The 19572-nt window shown below is 41.5% G+C and overlaps 2 long non-coding RNA genes across 2 annotated transcripts in view; one reads left to right on the plus strand and one right to left on the minus strand.

The window, feature by feature from the left end:
• Window positions 1-2267: 2267 nt before the first annotated feature.
• LOC309528148 lies at window positions 2268-14515 on the minus strand. Its single transcript, XR_014217570.1, has 3 exons — window positions 14132-14515; window positions 12060-12182; window positions 2268-2429 (listed from the first exon to the last, which is right to left on the minus strand). It is a non-coding gene; the product is annotated as an uncharacterized lncRNA (long non-coding RNA).
• Window positions 12815-19572, plus strand: part of LOC309528145 — a 219515-nt gene continuing 212757 nt past the window's right edge. Inside the window, exon 1 of the long non-coding RNA XR_014217568.1 lies at window positions 12815-12990. This is a non-coding gene — a long non-coding RNA (uncharacterized lncRNA). The remainder of the gene's footprint in view (window positions 12991-19572) is intronic.

Genomic DNA, 19572 nt, shown 5'->3' on the forward strand with positions numbered 1-19572 from the left:
CACTTCCATACATCACTACTGGGAAAACCATGGCTTTTACTATACGGACCTTTGTTGGCAAGGTGATGTCTCTGCTTTTTAAGATGTTGTCTAGGTTTGCCATCGCCTTTCTCCCAAGGAGCAGGCGTCTTTTAATTTCGTAACTGCTGTCACCATCTGCAGTGATCATGGAGCCCAAGAAAGTAAAATCTCTCACTGCCTCCATTTCTTCCCCATCTATTTGCCAGGAGGTGATGGGCCCAGTGGCCATGATCTTCGTTTTTTTGATGTTGAGCTTCAGACCATATTTTGCGCTCTCCTCTTTCACCCTCATTAAAAGGTTCTTTAATTCCTCTTCACTTTCTGCCATCAAGGTTGTGTCATCTGCATATCTGAGGTTGTTGATATTTCTTCCGGCAATCTTAATTCTGGCTTGGGATTCATCCAGCCCAGCCTTTCGCATGATGAATTCTGCATATAAGTTAAATAAGCAGGGAGACAATATACAGCCTTGCCGTACTCCTTTCCCAATTTGGAACCAATCAGTTGTTCCATATCCAGTTCTAACTGTAGCTTCTTGTCCCACATAGAGATTTCGCAGGAGACAGATGAGGTGATCAGGCACTCCCATTTCTTTAAGAACTTGCCATAGTTTGCTGTGGTCAACACAGTCAAAGGCTTTTGCATAGTCAATGAAGCAGAAGTAGATGTCTTTCTGGAACTCTCTGGCTTTCTCCATAATCCAGCGCATGTTTGCAATTTGGTCTCTGGTTCCTCTGCCTCTTCTAAATCCAGCTTGCACTTCTGGGAGTTCTCGGTCCACATACTGCTTGAGCCTTCCTTGTAGAATTTTAAGCATAACCTTGCTAGCATGTGAAATGAGTGAAATTGTGCGGTAGTTGGAGCATTCTTTGGCACTGCCTTTCTTTGGGATTGGGATGTAGACTGATCTTCTCCAATCCTCTGGCCACTGCTGAGTTTTCCAAACTTGTTGGCATATTGAGTGTAGCACCTTAACAGCATCATCTTTTAAAATTTTAAACAGTTCAGCTGGAATACCATCACTTCCACTGGCCTTGTTATTTGCAGTGCTTTCTAAGGCCCATTTGACTTCACTCTCCAGGATGTCTGGCTCAAGGTCAGCAACCACACTACCTGGGGTGTACGAGACATCCATATCTTTCTGGTATAATTCCTCTGTGTATTCTTGCCACCTCTTCTTGATGTCTTCTGCTTCAGTTAGATCTTTACCACTTTTGTCCTTTATTATGGTAATCTTTGTACGAAATACTCTGAGACTAAAATTGCATAAAAAATACAAGCAGACTCTGACAAATTTACTCAATATGTAACTAACTGGGATCATCCAAGGACTCCACCTGCCACGACTGTTATGGATTGACCTTCTGAGATAACTTATGATTAAAAAATAAAACAAACCCAATGTAACACAGAAAATATAAAAACAAAATACAAACAAATAAACTGCTTAGCTTTGTTTACCCGACACTTTCTAGGGGGAGGGGAGAGAAGAGTTAATGGACTCTTTTTGTTGTCAAAAATGTAATGTATAAGTACTTTGGAAACCAGTGTGTGCAACAAATGTTTGTATATTGGAAAATCATAAATTAAACATTTATAAAACCAGACAGTGTCTAGCATAGCGAAGTACAATTGCTACAATAGCCAGAAAAATCATTAAGTGGTCTGCCAAGACCCACCCCTCAGAATTTTCCAAGTAGTCCATGGGGGGTGGGAGTTTGGAAACCACTAATATAGGGGCTACAAATATTTATTGATTAACTAGCGATTAGGGAAGTTTTCAATCTTTGATGTTTAATTGTGTTTTTAATATTCTGTTGGGAGCCGCCCAGAGTGGCTGGGGAAACACAGCCAGGTGGGTGGGGTAATAATAATAATAATAATAATAATAATAATAGGGGATTCTCACACCTGGAAAATGCTTAACTTGTGCAAATATCTACCATCCTGATAGCTGATATAGTTTACTGTTTCTTCATTGATATTCCATCTCCTGGAATGGTTCTTTAGCACTATTTCAGAACCACCCAGCTTCTTTTTCTTCCTCCTGTTTCAGTCAGTCACATGGGCAATTCCTCTCTCTCAAATTACTCTATAGAGATCAAGATGATGTCACCATGACACTACATCTGTCATACCATGACTCATCAGACGCTAGAAATCACAGCCAATCAGACGTTGCTATCTCACGGAGGGCAAGTTAAATAAATATCTGAACACTTTTGCAAGGTGTGTGTCAAATCACCTAAAAGAAAATGATTTAAAAGGGGTGGTGGTGAATTAGTGTCAGCTCAGTCCTGGCTGTAATAAATACCTGCTTTCCCTCTGAAGGTTCTGAAGAAAAATGGCTGAAGCAAATGGTTTAGTTCTTTATCCCTCTGGATCCTGCATGCATCAGGACTTCTTTTCTATGATACAAGAATATACCCAGGCATATCACATGTTTGTCGCTATCAGTCAGTGGGCATAGAAAGTCTTGATGGGAGTTGACATACCTATGTTACTGTAATCACTCACGCATTGGTGAGAGGAGCAATTTGCAACAGGCTAAAGAATATGTCTGATTATATAGGGCTTTTTTTAGTTGCAAAGTGGGAAGCTGAGACTGGAAGTCAGGCTGCATAATGAGTAAGGATGCTGGGGGAATCCCCTGTTTGTGAACTGACCAGATCTGCTCCTCCCAAACTAATGTGTGGGCCTGAGTGTAATCATCCTTTGGATTTTGCATTACTCCATATTTTCATAATGCATTTTAAAAATACAAGTTTTACAATAAGGTATTTAGAATGGCATATTCTGAGAAAGAATTGATTTAGAAAGGTATGTTTTGTTTAAAAGTTTGTTCAAAATAGTATTTAATTGTGTTTAAATACAAATTGTTTGAATACTTTTTTAAAAATAATAATAATCTCAGATTAAACCAGACACAGGAGGAATGACTATATAAATGAACATATGCAAAAGTGATATGGACCAAACTAGACTAGTCCATCCATTCAAATGGACTGTCAAAATGGTTAGGGGCTGGAAAGAGAGAAATATGCATGGGCTGAAATGATCAAAATAGGTATAGCTAGTAATCTAATAGGCTTCATTGGGGCACACAAAAAAGAATTTAATAGGGAGTAAATGGCTAGGCTTTAAAAATTACTTAGCTACATTAATTTCCTTTCAGTGGAATATCATTGTTTTCACAATGGACTACAAAGGACCCGTTGGTCTCTCTGAATCCAATACAGTATTATTATTATTTTAAATCCTAAATGTACAGCTTGATGTTATTCATTACAAGAGTGCCAGTTAATTTTCTTAGCTTTTAAAAAAGTTCTTTTCAAAGGGGTAGGAACAATATGCTTTTTAGAAACTACTGTTCAAAATAGAAATCTAAGTTATTTCAGCAAGTTTATATATAAAAGAGTACCCACCCACATACAATGTGTATTCACTTAAATGGCTTCTTAATAGGAGTCAAGTGTGTTTATCAAATGAACGGGAATTCAGTCTTTCTCCCGCGCATTCTGTTCGTTATACTACAGTGATTTTGAAGTAGGCATTCCGTTTTATTATCTTCCAAAGCAACTACTCTATTGCAAACTTAAAAATGGAAAGTGTAATGCTGGTGGTCAACAAAAGAGGGGTAAAGACTTTCTCAAGGCAAATCTTTAAAAAATGTAGTATAAACACTGGCAACTGGGAAACACTGGCCTGTGAGCGCTCCAATTGGAAAACAGCCTTTACCAAAGGGTGTCATTGGCTTTGAAGACACTTGAACTCAGGATGAAAGTGAGAAACATGTTAAGAGGAAGGCACATTTGGCAAACCCTCACTGTGATTAACTCCTGCCCAGAAACCTATGTCCCCACTGTGGAAGGACGTGTGGATCCAGAATTGGCCTCCACAGTCACTTACGGCCTCACTGTTCAGACTGTGTTCGTGGAAGACAATGCTACGAGTGATCTCCAAAGAAGAAGAGTCTGAAGTTTTATTATAGTGAGGGTGGCGGATACTTCCAGGAACATTGGCATTATCTATCTATCTATCTATCTATCTATCTATCTATCTATCTATTAGCCCACATTTCAGGGCAAAACCCTTCCAAGGTGACTTACAAAGAAGAATGAAACTTCTTATACATAGCAGGATAAGAACAGGATAAGAATCTGCCTGACATGAGACCACATGAGACCACATGGCTTGCAGTGCGTACACTGGCTGGCAGCAGATATAAAGGGTTTCTGACAGGGTCTCTCCTAGTCTCTACCCGGAGATGCTGTGGATTGGATTTGGGACCTTCTGAATGCAAAGCAGATTCTCGTCCACTCTGCTACACCGCTTCTATATAATTTAGCTTCAGGGATCCTATGCTGCCAAATCAATTTCTAAAATGAATTTGTCTGCATTGCTTCCAGGCCAAGCCCCTAGCAATCTTATTTTTAACCACACACCTTTGATCTGTTCTGCCATGCTAAACCACCAAAGTTGTTCCCAGGGCCGGATTTAGGTTTGATGAGTCCCCAAGCTACTGAAGGTAATGGGGCCCTTTATATGTCCAGCTGTCCTTTGTCAACAACAAATTGTCACGGTTTTTTGTGTTGAATATATGCTATATGGTAATGTATGGACCTAATAGGTATCTAAAGCCATTTGCACATAACAAATTATGTATTTTATCAAAGTAACTGATACAGAAATGAGCAATCCAATGATATTTTTGGGAGCAGGCTAGCAGGCGGGGCCCATTACTTACATCATAGGAGACTACACAACACAAAAAACTGTTGATGTATGTAGGCTTTATTTTATTTGTTTTTTATCTTATATTTTGGAAATGTACATCGTTTTTTCCCCTTTAATTTTTTGGGGGCCCCCCAAGAGAGTGGGGCCCTAGGCTATAGCTTGTTCAGCTTATACGTAAATCCGGCACTGGTTGTTCCCAGTCCTTGCAGCAGGGCCACAGCCTCTCATTAACAAGCTTTCGGGGCCTGCATGCTGACGTTGGGCATGGCTAGAGGCAAATGTGGGCATAGCCAGAGACAGAAGTGGGCAGAGCAATGGCTAAAGCTCTTACAGCTGCCTGCACTCTAACTATGCAAATGTCATTTAAGTTAGCATTCTCACAGAAGACGAGTCCCTTTTTCAAGGAACACACTTTTCCCTGGATATAATCACATGGAGACTCTGAGTTTAGGAAAATAAGAAAGCCGTCATTTTTGCAGGAAATAGGTGTTTGACAGAAAAGATCCTTGTTCTAATTAAGGAGGAGAGGCAAAGATGCTCTTTAATCTAAGGAAGAGATGCTCTTTAATCCCAGCAGGAGACACAAAGACATTGCCTCTCCTTAGGTAAGAATGAGGAAGAAGGAAGTACGAAATGAGGTCAGCAACTCTATTGGTCAACACAAGAAGGGAAGGCTAGAGTTTCCTTTCTATCAACCCTTCCCATGCAGGTATGTCCCACTACATGGCAAGCTGAGTTACATCTCAACACTGCCAACAAGAAACTTCTGCTCTCTCACACACCTCCATTCAGGCAAAAGAGGACACAATTCTACCTAGACAAAATCTCTCAGGGGAGGTAGAGAATAGAGATGGCTAGGAGGGGGGCTTGGGGAGGGGGGTGTAGCCTCAGGGCAGTCTGGGGGGCTAGACAGAGAGACCTTGAAAGCAGCATTTGGTCTCCAGGCCCTACCCCTGCCTTATGCATTTGAGGTGTCTACAACCGCCCAACCGTGCCATCTCTTCAGCACATATGCGAGGTGCACTGTCGGGGACAAATTCAAGCCAGTTGAAAGCACTTGAGAAAGGAGTGGAGCAGGGGGTGTGGCTTCAGGAATCTCCGGAGCCCCTGAGCCTGAAGTTACCCACCCCTATCTTACATCATGGGAGACGAGTGCTCCAAAGGAGGGTCACAGCAAGGTTATACTATGCTACGTAAACGGCTAACTCCTGTCATGAGATGCTCTCTCCAAGGCACTGTTATAGACAGAGGTGGATCCACTCTAAAGGCTCAGCACATGTATTAATGACAGAATCCATGTCTCACAGTCAGAACATCAACCGGTATTTCTTTATCTCTCTCTCCCCCCCCCCCCCAATTCAATGCTTGGGAAAGAATTATTGAAATGAGACTGGGAGCAGATGAATACCCTGAACGTGCTTCAGCCCATTACTTTCTGTTAGACCATTTGCCTTTAACTCTCACTTGAGCGACTGTTCGGCAAAGTTAATAGCCGCGAGCTCTTCGGGGAAGGTTTATAAAACCATGTCCAAGAAAATAAATAGAATGAATGAGCAATCTCTGGAGAAAGCCTTGACATTTAAGGAGAGAGAAAAAAATGTAAATGTGTTCCAAAAGTATCTGCTATGAAAGAACATGGGGGAGGTGGGATGTGATGGTGTATTTTTATTTTATTTTATTTTATTTTATTTATGTTTTTGCAGCAATTAAAAGAGAGGATCAGTTACCCTCCAGGGAACCACACCCAAACCAAGATGCGTACAATATACAGGAACCGAAACACGTCTGATCCAAAGTTGCTCTGCTCATAAGTTTCTTATCACACTCTGCCTGCATTTCAATGCACTTCTGCCGCTGTAGAATCAATGGGCTTTGATATGTGGAAAGCTGGAGAACAGCTTTGAACTCCACTGAACCCAATTATATCTGGCCATTTAAAAGTGCCACCGCATGGTGATGGTAGGATTCTGCTCTTTGAACTAAGAAACAGAGTTCAAGGCCTACTTTGAGTGCAGCAGCAAATTCATACTCCATCGGGGTATTGCTTTCTCAACTGAACTGGAGTCAGGAAAGGGAATGTGAATGGGGAATTGCATGTATTAACATAAAGGTGTTGGGGCAACCGAAGTGAGGGAAATGGAAAACTCTTTCAGAGTTATTTCTAAAGAAACTTTTGGCTGCTTAAACCCTGAAGCCTTAGAAAACTGTGCCTCTTTGAGTGCTTGAAATATTGGAATTAGGCGGTCACCCTGCGACAGGCCTCCTAGGGCCAAATTGGACATCCTGGGTGGTTCAAGTGGCAGGCTCAAATCTGATGTATCCTGAACACAATGTACCACCCACAGTAGTCACATGTCCCGCCAGCATGCCATGGTAAAGGTATGGGTGGGCTGTTTACAAGCAGTGAGTGGGCAAGTGAATCAGCCTCTGGAAGCCTCATTTGTGACAGACGACAAGCACAGGCAGTTTGTGTGGGAGGAGGGCAGTAGATATCTTCACATTTTAGGATCAGCCAATTTGTAGTTACAGTACTTAAAGTATCCATCCTGCTTTTCTTCACAAAATAGATTTAAAGCAGCTTAAAAACACAAAATACAATAAGAGTAAATATGAAGTAGCAAACAAGAGGATGTTCTGCAACAGTGCTGAACATTTCATTTACATTGATTTGTCTTTGGAGTTGTTTAAAGTGAAGACCCCAAGGATTCTTGGAGAAGAAATGCCAAATATCTAGGATGGTTAGTTTCTTGGGAAAATTCAAATAGGTGCAGAGGTCTCGTTCTTTGGGCTGATTGGCTTCTCTGCACTCTAGAAGGTTTCTTATCTCTATTTGGTAGAGATCAAAGAGAGAGCTGGAAGTGACTTGAGAGAGGTTATCACTTTCCATGGTGTACACCAGAGTAGACAATGTGGTGACCTCTAATTAGGGATGGACAAAAGTGTCCATTTTGATTTCCCGCAATTTCCAGTCTTAAGTTTAGTATTCTACATTTCCACATCCGTTTGCAATTTTTAATTTTTTTCAAAAATATTAAAATTCATCAGCATTTTGTATATATTTTTGTAAAGCAATTTTCCCTAATATGATGAATTGCTGTATTCTATTTTCACTCATATATGCAATGTACCCAATTATATGCATTTTTGTCGCCATTACTGGGCTTGAGAACTACAAGACTTGGAGAAGCGCAAATTTCAAAGGCTGGCTCTGTTTTGGGTTGCCTATTGTTTCAGGTAGGCTCACCTTCAAATGTGAACTGAATTTCTCCATCACTGCCTACAATTCTTACCTTTCCTGATCATTAACCATGCCTGCAAGTTGGAACTGAACAACTTCTAGAAGGCACCACACTGGCTCCCCCTGCTGTATATACACGTTTCATTTATCTGTCTGTTGCCTCTGGTCAAACAGGTTTTTCAGATAATACAGAAACCTGAAAAACCTGCTTATCTGAGATATCAGCAAAATGAGCACATAGTCTGAACTTCCCTACAATCCTTCTCTCAAACTGCCTTCAAGTCTCAGGGGTAAAGCGACTGCCTGCCTCCAGCTACTGGTTGGGTAAACATGACTGGGGAATGTTTACTTCCCCAGCTGCATTTCCTGCTTTTGCAGCCCTGGACCATTTCACAACCAATTTCAGGTGTGACATTTGAGTTCCACTTTTCATTCTCCTCCCTGGCCAGCCATTCCTGACACTTTCCTCCTGCACATTAAATTGGTATAAGAATGCATTATTTAAAGCCTTTCCTATCTCTGCGCTGTGGAGATAAAAGCACAGGCTTTCCTTAGGAAAAACAAAACAAAACAAAAGCCTTGCGACGACATTCAATTGCTCTAATAAAGAAAAAATATATAATGCCTGTCTTTGGGCTGCTTATCCTCTGAGACAGTTTGCACGAGAACAAGTGAGAATGACTTGAGGTAATATTCCCCTAGCCCTCGCTGCTGCTTCGGAGGATGGTAAAAGCCACTGAGGCATATTATGTCCACACTTTGCTGTGTGAATTCGCCAGAAGGGTTGTGAAATGTTTCCAGAGCAACCAAGTGTCTTGCATAAAACTCTCCTTCTCAGTGTGGATAAAGGAGCTAAAAGTATTAGTGAGCATTTCAAAGATTTATGCGCCTTTCCTGCTTTCTGCTGTTGTGTGCTTGAAGGAATCATTCATGCTTGACAGCAGGCCAGAAGTTAGTGGAGGAGGGAGGAACCCATCATTTTATAAGTTGTGTTGTGCATCTATTTGGCTGATTGTCTCTGTCCCAAACCTCAATAATAATAATAATAATAATAATAAGTTATTATAACTTTTTTTTAAAAAAAACCACACCCTGTAATATCCTGCAGTAGCAACCTCAGGTGGGATTATGAGACACGTATCAAGAAAGGAGGTCTTATGGTGGTGTGAAGTTGCAATTTGGTGCGTCATTATAAATGCCAAGTGGGGAATTTTCACAATTTACAACAGCACCTCCCTTTCACCGATTAAGGAAGCATTGTACTTAATGGGGGGGTTGGCTCTCATATTCCTGAATGGCTAGGGTCATTGATGTGATCATACATAGCCCTCAGTGACATCTAAGGGGCTACATGCCATCATGACATAATCACTTCTTCGGCAATCACTCGTAGCCGAGTAAGATTGTCTTCCATAAACACGGTTTTAACAATGAATCCATAAGTGACTGGGGAGGCCAATTCTGGATCCACACGTCCTTCCACAGTGGGGACATTAGTTTCAGGGCAGGAGTTGATCACAGTGTGGATTTGCCAAACTTGCCTTCATCTTAGCACGTTTCTCTTTTGCATCCTGAGTTGAAGTGTCTTCAAAGCCCATGACACCTTTGGTAAAGGCTGTTCTCCAACTGGAGCACTTGCAGGCCAGTGTTTCCCAATTGTCGGTGTTTATACTACATTTTTTAAAATTTGCCTTGAGGCAGTCTATAAACCTCTTTTGTTGACCATCAGCATTACACTTTCCATTTTTAAGTTCGGAATAGAGTAGCTGCTTTGGAAGATGATAATCAGTCATCTGCACAACATGAGCAGTCCAACGCAGTTGATGTTGAAGAATCACACTGGTGATCTTTGCTTCTTCCAGTACACTGGTATTAGTTTGCCTGTCTTCCCAAGTGATGTGGAAAAATTTTCGGAGACAAGAAAAGATGCTGTAACCAAGAAGGAAAAAATGGAACTAAAGCCATGAGCAGGCATGAAAAGGGTGAATATTCCCAGCATTAATAGAAACTTGGAAATACTGCAGATCCCCTAGGTTCTGTTTACACACACACACACACACACACACACACATACACACACACACACCAATTGAAAACAGGCAAACATTTGGCAGAGTCCTCTAAGGGCTGCTTCACACAGTACAGTTTTCTTTATCGCAAGCAATCTGATGTATCACTGCAGTTTCTAGTGGGCAAAATAGCAAGTGCAGAAAAAATGTACTACTGTGACCATGGACATTTTAGTGGGTTGTATTCAAGTTATCTCGTCCATGTGAGCACCATCATATGCCATAATATAGAGAAGAGGAGAAAAGTAGAAATAATATAGTGTGTACTTGCTCAGAATTATTACCCAATGGCAAAAATGCAGTGATATTCAAGACACTGAACTTAATAAAAACATTTGCTATAGCAATAAAAGGTCAAATCAGAACAAGGTTGCACTCAGTTTCTGCACCACATGAAGTTATTTAATGAGTATTTTTTAATTTAAGAAAAGACTTAAAGGTGGACGGCTGAGTGACTGACAGGTTCTAATAATATCATCTCTACAGTCTTGTTAGGGGTATAAGAGATTAGCAAGCACCTAGTTAGAACTGTCACTCAAAAAAATAAAAAAGGAAATCAAATGTAGAACATGAAAATCAGAATTCTAGGGGATGACATTCACTGATCATTTACTATTGTTTTCCCATTGACCATAGTCAGTTGAAAGTTGTCACTTAACCACAATAGCCACTTGAAAGGATCCTGCGTAGGCGTTCAGGCTTATGGAATGGTTCCAGCAGTATGATCAGTTGAGTCTTAAGGCCGACAGTACTTTTCTGGATTTCGGCATGGTAGCAGGCAGATTAGAAATATTTGGCTCCCAGCTCACTGCATAGTTGAGCAATCACACAGGGCCTTTTAAAGCCACAACTACTATTCAGGAAGCTGTTGTCTGTTTTTGTGCCTCAAAATCGGTTTGGATGACTTAGGTAACTGGTGCCATCACAATTTCGGCTTCTTTGGAGAATTCGTGTGGATCATTGTAGGGAATGGTTGCAGATCAAGCATAAATAAATAAATAAATGCCATTTCCTTGTGCATCCAAACTAAAACATAAATCTACTTGTAATACCACAAGCCCATTTTGTATCAAAAAAGGGATATTTCATGAATTAACTCCAATCTCTTTCCTTGAATTTCCTCAAATTTTTACAGTTTGATGTTGTTGTTGTTGATGTTCTGCCTTTCCCTTTCCCTTCACTGGTGAAAGAGCAGCCTCAGATTAAGTTGAAGCTGCATGTTCCCTTTGTTTTCCTGTTTTGTTCACTGCTCCACCTTGATTATTTTTAGACTCACTGACTTTGAAGTTGTGCAAAGCGTTCAGATAACCAGATGACCATAAGCATGTGCCACTGCTAAGTCTAGCTTTACAATGACAATTTCCCTCTCCATGTGCCTTCCATTTTCAAAAGTACCAAACAAAAGCAATTTCTCTGCCCCCACCTCTCACACAAAGTCGGTTCCACTTGCTTCTCACTAACAGCTAAGATGCTACTGGTATTTTAAACCCCACCTCCCCCTAATGAAAACCTAGCCACTGCCTTCCTGAGTGGTGAAGAAGGAATAATTACATTTGCACTGTCTGCTGCAGCAGGGTTCTTACTTTGGCTAGTACCCTACTTTATTGCATACTTAATGTACCGAATCCATCCCTGAGCATATAATTAGAACAGCTAGGGGTATTCTGGTAACATTGCCCATATAATTTGTGCCTTGCTTAGCTGTAATTGAGTAAACATCAGATATTATTGAAGGGGCCTTTTATACACAGATTTTCAGGCTGGATAAACATGAGAACATGAAATCAAGACTCTCAACTGCATGTCATGCAAAGGATATTCTGAGTCATTTTCTCCTTAATGAGAAAAATGAATCAAGTCCAGCCAGTCTCATTTTCAAGCAATTTTACAGTCTGGGCTATTTGTAATCCAGTTTTCTGGAAAAAGGACCAATTTTAGGTAATAATTTACAAATCATCAGACCTAATTCCTTTTAAAATGATATGCTATATTACCTGAGGTCTGGTTGGCCTTCAGATAGCAGAGTGGCAAGAGATGTGAACTTATCTGCCACCTCCAAAATCTTGGTGTAGAGAAATCGCCATTCTCAGGAAGGTGCTCTGTCGCCCAGACAGCAGCTTAGGAAGAGAAAATGACACTATGATGTAAACTTCATTTGAACACTGGGAGAGGACAATAAGAGCCATCAGAGTTAGATCAGGGATCAGTTCTGGTCACCTGACCTCAAAAAGGATATTGAAGAACTGAGAAAGTTTCAAGGGGATGGAGTAGCTCCCTTATGAGGAAGCATTGCAGAGTTTGGGACTTTTTAGTTTAGGAAAAAGGTGAGTAAGAAGTGATATGATGGGAGTTTATGAAATTACACATGGCATAGAGAAAGTGGAGAGAAAGAAGTTTTCCCTCCTTCATAACACTAGAACTTGTGGACTTCCAATGAACCTGAATGTTGGTAGATTCAGGACAGAAACAAGAAAGCAAGTTCTCTCTGCTTGCAGACTTCCCACAAACATCTGGTTGACCATTGTAAGAACAGAATTTAGCCATTGGCCAAGCTTTCTTTTCAAGGAAAGCTTAAACCTCATTGGGGAGTAAATAACAACAACAACAACAACAACAACAACAACAACAACAACAACAACAACTATTTATACCCTGCCCAACAGGCTGGGTTTCCCCAGTCACTCTGGGCAGCTCCCAACAGACTATTAAAACCATGATAAAACATCAAACATTAAAAAACTTCCCTAAACAGGACAGCCTTCAGATGTCTTCTAAAAGTCAGATAGTTGTTTATTTCCTTGACATCTGATGGGAGGGCGTTCCACAGGGCAGGCGCCACTACCGACAAGGCCCTCTGCCTGGTTCCCTGTAACCTCACTTCTCGCAGTGAGGGAACCGCCAGAAGGCCCTTGGAGCTAGACCACAGTGAACAATGAGGGTGAGGATGCTCCTTCTGGTATACTGGGTGGAGGCCATTTAGGGCTTTAAAGGTCAACACCTACACTTTGAATTGTGCTCGGAAACATACTGGGAGCCAATGTAGGTCTTTCAGGACCGGTGTTATATGGTGTCTGTGGCCACTTCCAGTCACCAGTCTAGCTGTCACATTCTAGATGCCGCTTCAAGATGTTGTGGGGAACTTTCCCATTAGTCAGTTGTCAGGGACGTTGGGAGCTGTAGTCCAGTAATATTTGGAGGAGCATATGCTTAATCTATCTTCTCATAAATACCAATCTTCGGGTACAAAACATTGTGTTGTTGGAAACTTCCCACAGCATTGGGGTTTTTTTCTCTTATGCTAAGAGGATAAGGAAATAATGAGGGTGATGAACCCTTATCATTCCAAATGGTTAAACCTGTGCAAGTATTTGTCAACAAGTTTGCGAGCAGGTGGATCCTTATGTGTAAGAATGCTTCCTTTGCTGTCTGAAGGAAAGGGAAATTCACAAAACGTTTTTTCACCTGCAGAAAGTCCTTATGATGGTGACATTTCCTGGGAATTGTAACGTGATTACATGAGAGGAGCATGTGACATGGTGGTTAAGAGACCAAAGTGTAGAAGTCCCTGGCACAAATCACAGCTTAGACTGCATAACATCAGGCCATTCTCTCACTTATCATCAGCCCCACCTCTCTTAAATGGGAATATAAAATTATATTAGCACTATGTATCAGACTGTGTTTCATCTTGCCCTTTGGAAAATGGCATATGGGGGAGTCATGATCACAACAAGTGTTGGAAGCATTCACAAAACCCATTCATCACAATAAATTTCACAATAAAGTCAGCTTGCTTTTCGCCACAAAGAAATCCATTAAGTGAGTACGTACTTTGATTAACAACACAATGGCATTAAGATTTGCAAATGAGCCTCTTTCTGAAAACTACATAACGCAAAACTGAATCAGCTCCTGTATACGCTAAAACTGAACCAAGCTCCAAACAAACAAAAAAACCTATACTCTTTAATCACTTTCAATATACATTGGCAATGTAACTGAAGCCAACTATAAACAAGTATTATAATTAACAAGTAATCAAAGGCACAGTCCTACATCAACTTACCTGGAAGTAAACCCCCTTAGATTCAACAACAACAACAACAACAACAACTTTGTTATTTATACCCCGCCCTCCCCAGCCAAGACCGGGCTCAGGGCGGCTAACATCAAATATAAATACAGTAAAAACATTAAAAACAAAAGCAAACAACAAACAAACAGTTGATTAAAATATAAGTTAGAATACAGTTTAAAATGCAGCTTAAAATGCAGCCTCGTTTTAGTGGTAGCCTATAAATCAAAGCCATAAGGGGAGAAAACGTCAAATATTCACCGGGGCCAACTATCCATGCTGGTCTACAGGCCAGCAAAAAGAGCCAAGAGAAAATTTATATACAAAATTCTATATAAGGGGTTCCATCAAAAAATAAATAAATGGGGGGGGGGTAGACTGAGTCCAGCCCAAAGGCCAGGCGGAATAGCTCTGTCTTGCAGGCCCTGTGGAAAGATGTCAAGTCCTGCAGGGCCCTAGTCTCTTGTGACAGAGCGTTCCACCAGGCCAGGGTCAGAGCTGAAAAGGCCCTGGCCCTGGTTGAGGCCAATCTAACCTCCTTGGGGCTCGGGACTTCCAAAGTGTTGTTATTTATGGCGCCGACTCCATGGGGCCTGAGGGGGCCCGAGCCCCCTCAAAAATTCGTTTGGGGGGGCTCCGCCCCCCCAATAATCTCGGGCGCCCCTCCAGCAGAGCACCACCGCCGCCCCTCCCCCAGCCCAAAATGCACAGGGTCGGGCTGCATGCCTCCTGCCCTCCCTCCCGAGCAAAAGCTCCACCCAATTTCCTTCGGAGCTGATTAATAGGCGCAGTACGCTCTCCCCTATTCGCTCACGAGGAGGCGGCACCACTTTATCTGCATATTCATGAGCTTATTTATTATTCATGAGCTTTCGCGGGCTCCCCCAATATTTTTTATAAGTCGGCGCCCCTGCCTTAAGGTCCTCTGCGGGGCATACCAGGAGAGGTGGTCCCGTAGGTACAGGGGTCCTAATAAAAAGTTACTTTTCGGGAGATACGTGTATGATTGCATTATAAGTCTGTTGCAAACACTAGGCAGTAAGTCTCACTGAACGCACTGGTACTTCTAAGTATATATGCTTAGGATTGTACTGTAAATCCAAATTTGTCTGTTTTTGAACCTGAGACTTGAAGTAACATTTCTGGGAAATGCGAGAAATACAAAGAAGTACAAAGCTTCTTTGGATACATAGAAGTACAAAGCTCCTGTGCCTTTCATAGTTGTACGGAAGCAGGAACTTCAAGTGGAGCAGTTCCCCACCCACCCTGAATCCCTGCAGCCCTTTCTCATGCTGCTAAAATCTGATCAGTCTGGCTTATAGAAGCACAGCACTCAGAACAAAATTAGATTTTATTTTACAGGAACTGCATATAGGTGAAAAAAAGAGTACGGATTTAGTATAGAATTTTAAACTGCAAGCTTTGATAAATTTGCTAATACAGTAAGTGCTAAAACACCAGTTTTCGCAAATCGCCCACACATGTATGCATGCAGAGGATGTGCGTAGATATTTTAATGAAGACGTATACCAGCTCCATTAAATAAATTGTATAGGAGAGGCTGTCTCAAACTATTGTACTGGAATCTGGCAGTGGGTGGGTGAAGCGGACTAGCTGTGGGGCAGGGGAATTGCAGTGGGGGGAGCATCATGCCCCCTTCCCCTCTTTTTTCAGCTTCCAATTGCCCCTTTCTGTCATTGTTTTTCAGCAGAACCAGGGGTCTTCTTCTCGTATGTGATTGACTGTAACATGTAGCTTGTCCCCAAGTGCATTTACAGTCTGTGTTTGACATCCAAGCCCCCAACAGTAGTTATCAGTTGAGCCAGAGGAAGAAATTGAATCGACTGTTCTCCTGGATTAACTCCATCATGGTGTCATGAACAACATAAATCCGAGTGAACCAAAGATTCCATCTGAAAGAACAGAAATAGTTTTGTGAAATGCTAGTGCATTATTTTTTTTTAAAAAGCCAGAAGATCCTTTGTAGGGGCTGGAGGGGGAGCACTTTTCTTCCTACTTTTTAAATTTGTAGTCTTAAAGCTGTACATGCAAAGCACCCTCCCCCACAAGAATCATAGGAACTGTAGTTTAGGGGTGCTGCGAATTATAGCTTTGTGGTTATTGTGCTTGTACTGCTGTTCTTTGTAAGTATATCTATATCAGCCTACAAGTTTCAACAGCACCAAACAGCACATGTGGTCCAAAACATCTGGTGGTTACCAGGTTAACCACAGCTGGTATATACAATGGATTAACATTGCTACCTGTATTTTTGAACTCTCCTTGGGGTCATGGCTACAGGGGCCACCACAATGAGCCCCTGCACCTCCCGGCTCACCAGTGCAGTTTCCCTTACACACAGTTTCAGAAAAGTGGCATTGGAGGGGGGTCTCACCCTTCTCCTCTTCCCTCTCAATGCACTGGAAAGGAAAGCGATGTTAGGATCAATAGAAGAATAAATTGCTGCACGGTCTTTATTGTGAAGGCAAGATTTCTACAGAAAATCCTTGTAATCAGAAAAAGAGGGAAGATGAGATTAAACTGATTAAACTGAGAAAGTCAAAAAAGGACAACTTGAAAGATTAGCTCTAGGACGGCTGAAAAGCATAACCCTCCATGCATGTTAAGTAGAATAGTCACTCTCTCTTATCAGCCCTTCATCTGGTGACCTTCTGTTGCATTAGCTCACAGCTACCTGATCCAACGCAAACAGCGAAAATTGAAAAGCCCGCATTCCGGTGATTACAACAGGTATCGCTACCACGGCAGTGGGTCTTTGTTATCGTTAGGGAGTCTTGCCCCCCGCTGCTTGCTGTGAAAACAAGAGGACCTGGAAATAATGACAAATCAGGATTGTGCCAAGAAAGGAAAGAGGAGGTGAAGCACAATCACGGGCAAGCCCCTTTTCATTTGCTTCTGTGTCTAAAGTTAGACCAGAGGAAAGGGGCATGGAGGAACAACAATCAGAAATCTCCGAGGATATCTTGACAGTTCATATACATACACTACACAGAAGGACCTGCGTAAAAGGTTGCATTGCGTAAAAAGAAAGAATTACAACTAACAATTTCCAGAGGACAACAGGCAGCTCCAGTTGTTGCAGAGATGGTTCAGAACAAAACAAGTCTAAAGCCTTATCACTTTATGCATGCATTTTTCTCTTCTTTTCCTGGTGAGTTAGATTTACTATTGCACAAAAAAGACCAACCCTGGGCACTTTTATAGACTACAGCCAATACGCAGTGAAATCAAAGATCATGCAACCAATGCATACATCACCACACTGAGCAATTTTAATTTGAGAGTATAATTATTTCCCAAAGAATGGAGTAAATGGATGGACCCTGTTCCAGGCATCCTCTTTAGCAGAGGTATGCTATGTGTCTACAAAGGAGAGGGACTTTTCTGTGGTGGCTCGCCAAAATTGGAATGCACTTTCTCTGGAGGCCCACTTGGCACCAGCATTATGAGATTTTGGGTACCAGCTGAAGACCTTCCTATTTTGCTATGACAATTTGCATTTTATGTAAATGATATTTACAGTGGTACCTCGTGTTAAGTACTTAATTTGTTCCGGAGGTCCATACTTAACTGAAACTGTTCTTAACCTGAAGCACCACTTTAGCTAATGGGGCCTCCCGCTGCCGCCGTGCCGCCAGAGCCCGATTTCTGTTCTCATCCTGAAGCAAAGTTCTTAACCTGAAGCACTATTTCTGGGTTAGTGGAGTCTGTAACCTGAAGCATCTGTAACCTGAAGCGTATGTAACCAGAGGTACTACTGTATAATTCTGTTTTTGCTTTGGTATTTTTACGCTTATATTTTGTATTTTGTTATGCTTATTTGCTGCTTTTATTTCTATGTTGGGTGAATTAATCTTATTCATACATTTGTGCACCCCCTGAAATATTTTGATGAAGGGTAGTTAAGGAATATTTTAAGCAAACAAAATAACTGACAGCTGTTGTCCATAATTCCACGTGCTGCCTGATTATTAGAGAACTCTTATATGAACTTAAGTTATAGAGATAACCTGGCCAAGGTTATCCTGATAATACGATTGTGTGTGGATTGTATGTCAGACAGTGGCGTAGCGTGGGGGGTGCAGGGGAGGCCGGCCGCACCGGGCGCAACATCTGGGGGGTAGGGGGCGCAAATCCACGGGTTAGGGGGCGCAAATTACTTGCCTTGCCCCGGGTGCTGACAACTCATGCTACGCTACTGATGTCAGACTGCCTTTGAAGACTACTCAGAAACTTTAATTGGTGCGAAATACAGCAGTTAGCTTATTGATGGAGATGGTTTGTTGGAACACTTCTTGTCAGTCATGAAACTCTACTTAGCTACCTGTCTGTCTCCAAGCACAATTAAAAGGGTTGATTCTTGTCTTTAAAGCCTTAAATGGCTTGGGATCAGGGTGCCAGGAGGACAGCCTTCTCTCACATGAACCTGCCTGAGAAGTACAAATTTCAGAGGACAGCTGCATTTGGGTTTGTCTATTGGCTTGGGAATTGTGAATTGGGTAGGCTTCAAACTGAACAACTTTAGCTCCCATTCCAAGGAATGAAGACATTCTTGCAAGTGGAGACCTGTACGCATAACCCAGGGCTCCTGTTCCTCCAAGGAATGATATAATTTGGATGAGTGTGCTTAGAGCAAAAATACAAAAGAACAGATAGCATGAGAAACTTGGTAAGCTTGGCTTACTCATCTACCTCACAGAGGTGTTGCAAAAATAAAAATCACCTGGCCCAGGTAAACTGTCCTGACCTGACTTAGATAAAAGACTGAATTTGATAGACAGGCAAATAAACATACAGATAGATTTGTCTGACTGATTTTCCTGAAATAAAAGATTTGCAGTTCCAGATCCCTAATGGCAAATTTCTCTTAAAGGATACCATTTGTGCCTATAGAAGGTGGCTCTATGTGTGAGTATAGATGTTTGACTATATCATCTATCTATCATCTATATCTATCTGATATAAACATTCAACATGGCATTTAAAAATACGGTTGTGTTTCCTCTGAGCCACAATACAATTTATTTCTTACACTCATTGTGTAAGAAAACTAGACTCCCACATACATTCATTTTAATATTATGAAAACAAAACTGCTAACTAAGTGATCCAGTCATTGCTTTTCAAAGCACAGATGTGGAAAGCCAGGGGCAGCCTAAATGATACCGTTCAGATGTTGCAGAACCCCAACTCCCATCACTCATAAAGGGCGATATAGAAATTTAATTAACAATGATAACCCTTTGTTCAAAACAAAAACAATATGCAAGAGCCACAAAAAGCCTAGTTGTTCATGCTTATGTTTTCCACACACACCCTTTTTTTTTTTTTTTTTGGTCTTTTTGGGTGCCTGTAAACAAATTAAACAGCTTCAGGGTTTCTGAAAACAGAAAGAAAAACAATCTTCCTTG

This window comes from Podarcis vaucheri (assembly GCF_965113315.1).
Source record: "Podarcis vaucheri genome assembly, chromosome: 3".
Taxonomy (NCBI): Eukaryota; Metazoa; Chordata; class Lepidosauria; order Squamata; family Lacertidae; genus Podarcis; species Podarcis vaucheri.